The sequence below is a fragment of the Physeter macrocephalus genome, chromosome 19, assembly GCF_002837175.3.
Source record: "Physeter macrocephalus isolate SW-GA chromosome 19, ASM283717v5, whole genome shotgun sequence".
NCBI lineage: Eukaryota > Metazoa > Chordata > Mammalia > Artiodactyla > Physeteridae > Physeter > Physeter macrocephalus.
The window spans coordinates 31130794-31134547 of record NC_041232.1 but is presented as its reverse complement, the minus strand read 5'-3'; positions in this window follow the sequence as shown (position 1 = coordinate 31134547).

Genomic DNA, 3754 nt, shown 5'->3' with positions numbered 1-3754 from the left:
ACAAAAGACCCCGAATAGCCAAAGCAATCTTGAGAAAGAAAAACGGAGCTGGAGGAATCAGGCTCCCTGACTTCAGATTATATTACAAAGCTACAGTAATCAAAACAGTATGGTACTGGCACAAAAATGGAAATATAGATCAATGGAACAGGATAGAAAGCCCAGAGATAAACCCATGCACATATGGTCACCTTATCTTTGATTAAGGAGGCATAATATACAGTGGAGAAAAGATAGCTTCTTTAATAAGTGGTGCTGGGAAAACTGGGCAGCTACATGTAAAAGAATGAAATTAAAACACTCCCTAACACCATACACAAAAATAAACTCAAAATGGATTAAAGAACTATATGTAAGGCCAGACACTATCAAACCTTAGAGGAAAACAGGCAGAATGCTCTATGACATAAATCACAGCAAGATCCTTTCTGACCCCTCCTAGAGAAATGGAAATAAAAACAAAAATAAACAAATGGGACCTAATGAAACTTAAAAGCTTTTGCACAGCAAAGGAAACCATAAACAAGACAAAAAGACAACGCTCAGAATGGGAGAAAATATTTGCTAATGAAACAACTGACAAAGGATTAACCTCCAAAATTTACAAGCAGCTCATGCAGCTCAATATCAAAAAAACAAACAACCCAATCCAAAAATGGGCAGAATAGACTCATCTAACCTACAATGAGATATCATCTCACACCGGTCAGATTGGCCATCATCAAAAACTCTAGAAATAATAAATGCTGGAGAGGGTGTGGAGAAAAGGGGACCCTCTTGCACTGCTGGTGGGAATGTAAATTGATACAGCCACTATGGAGAACAGTATGGAGGTTCCTTAAAAAACTACAAATAGAACTACCATACGACCCCGCAATCCCACTACTGGGCATATACCCTGAGAAAACCATATTTCAAAAAGAGTCATGTACCAAAATGTTCATTGCAGCTCTATTTACGATAGCCAGGACATGGAAGCAACCTAAGTGTCCATCAACAGATGAATGGATAAAGAAGATGTGGCACATATATACAATGGAATATTACTCAGCCATAAAAAGAAACGAAATTGAGTCATTTGTAGTGAGGTGGATGGACCTAGAGTCTGTCATACAGAGTGAACTAAGTCAGAACGAGAATAACAAATACCGTATGCTAACACATATATATGGAATACAAAAAAAAAAGGGGGGGTCATGAAGAACCTAGGGGCAAGACGGGAATAAAGATGCAGACCTACTAGAGAATGGACTTGAGGACACGGTGAGGGGGAAGGGTAAGCTGGGACAAAGTGAAAGAGTGGCTTGGACATATATACACTACCAAATGTAAAATAGATAGCTAGTGGGAAGCAGCCGCATAACACAGGGAGATCAGCTTGGTGCTTTGCGACCACGTAGAGGGGTAGGATAGGGAGTGTGAGAGGTAGTGAGACGCAAGAGGGAAGATATATGGGGATATATGTTTACGTATAACTGATTCACTTTGTTATAAAGCAGAAACTAACACACCATTGTAAAACAAGTATACTCCAATAAAGATGTTTAAAAAAATTGTTTTTAAATAAATAAAACTAAGCAAAGGTAAATGATAGTGGCTTAATAGTTTATGAAGCTGTTGAAAAATGTCAACAGACCCCAGAAGAGTATAACTCTAAAAAAAAGTATCTAAGGCTATGAAATTTGAAGGCAAAAGCCTAGGTTGGAAACCCAGTGCTGCCATGTATTAGCTGAGAAACTTGGGGCAATTATTTAAGCTCTTTGTGTTTCAGTTTCCTCAAGTGTAAAATGGGAAAGAACTTTAAGTTGTGTGAGTGTAATTACCACATACTATATCAAATAAATAAAGTTATGGAACGTGTTAGACAAAAGCAGTGGTTCTAAACTTTTTCCAGCTACAGAATGCTATGCACAAAAGAAATTTTACTCCAAGACTCAACTTGTAAAATAGATAAAAGTAGTGTTGTCCTCGTTGAGTGAGGGTTGGAGAGGCAACGAGGTGACCACTAGGACTCTGAGGCAGAGTTTGAAAATCACCGTCAGATTAGGAGGTTTCTAAAGCTCTTTCTAGGACATAAACTTCTATGCACCTGTTTACTTGAGTTGGCATGTTGAATCCTACTGCATTAAACCATAGTTAGTTTAAACAATGATTGAGAACACTAAAGATTCTTGCTCTTATGTTTATAGGTCTTTTAAAAATTTCATTGTCCAATTACAAATTAAGATTAACAATTATATTTAATAGAAAATAAACAGAATAATGAAAGTGAGCTCTAAGTTCCACTCTGTTTACTCTTGTCTCAGCTCACCCAGGTATCTGAGTCTTAGATGACAACTCCAGAAAGAGGCTGAGGTGATGACGTATGAAGGCAAAACTGTTTGGGTTAGAACCTGAAGGAAAGTGACCAGCCTGACACAGGTCAGCCCTCCAATCACAGTTGATAGCAAAATTCACAAAGGCTTATAGGTCAAGTGACTCTTTGATGATCCGGTGCCTACATCCACACTGGCAACATTCAAGTTGGCAAATTACATGAGCTAAACAAATTATTATGTTTAACAACCAAAATATTTGCTTCTAATAGAAAGAGCTTTAGTATTTCTAAAGGCAATTCCATGTGGGTTTTTAAAAAATTGTTAATAAACTTTTTCTGGGTTATAGACACACACTAATGTTTCAAGAACGTTCTGAATGAAAATCCCTAGGAGAAGCCGGTACAAACGTTCTGGTAGTTAAAATTATTTTAATGCTTTGACGTTTTCTTTGAAAAAAAAAAAGTAAACGTAGTTAGCAAGGTTTAAAAATACATATATACACTTAATAACATATGTGTGGTAATTTGTGTGTATAAGTAAAATTTACATATATTGAAAAAAAGACACATATGGAATCAGAGCTCTCAAAATTCTGGTCCCTTAGAAAAACCCAGTATTCCAACTGTGGAAGAAACCTCCATCTAACAAATGGGAAATGGCTGAACATTGGATTTTTCTAGGCTTAGATTTTGTCCAAATAATATATATTTGAATATTCATGTCAAAAAAACTACTTTTCAAAAAATAAAACTAAGCAATTTTCACTATTTTTGTTTGCCATGTTTTGCTTTTTTGATTGGAAAATTGTTTGTTTGTTGGTGCCAGTCATGTCTTTAATTAGTGTCATATTTCATCTGCAAGTATATTTTATTTATTGACCTAAAATACGAAGTCCTTAGCTGGTAGGACATGTCATGCTGTGTTGGAAGCAGGATTATGAAGTATTTCTGGAAACTAGGCGTCTGGATGTCCATTGCATGAAGAAAGGATCTCACTGTAGCAGCTGGTGGTCCTGACCTTGACATTCATGGACTGACGTCCCAGAGGTTTTCTGCTCTTTCATTTGCTTTGCAACCAAAGCGACCCTTGGCTTTCATTATTTATCAAGTCATTAGTCACAGCACAGATGCATAATGCAGAGATGAGTTTTAAATTGTAGACCCTGAATCCTGCAGACTCGGGTTCATGTGAGGAGAGAAGCACACTTATTAGGCCTATCTCATGGATATATCCTTCTAGTTATAGTGACAAAAAATTAGAGAGAAAGTGTACTATATCATAACTGTGTTTTTTGTTTGTTTGTTTGTTTTTTGTGGTATGCGGGCCTCCCTTTGTTGTGGCCTCTCCCGTTGCGGAGCACAGGCTCCGGACGCGCAGGCTCAGCGGCCACGGCTCACCGGCCCAGCCGCTCCGCGGCCTGTGGGATCCTCCCAGAC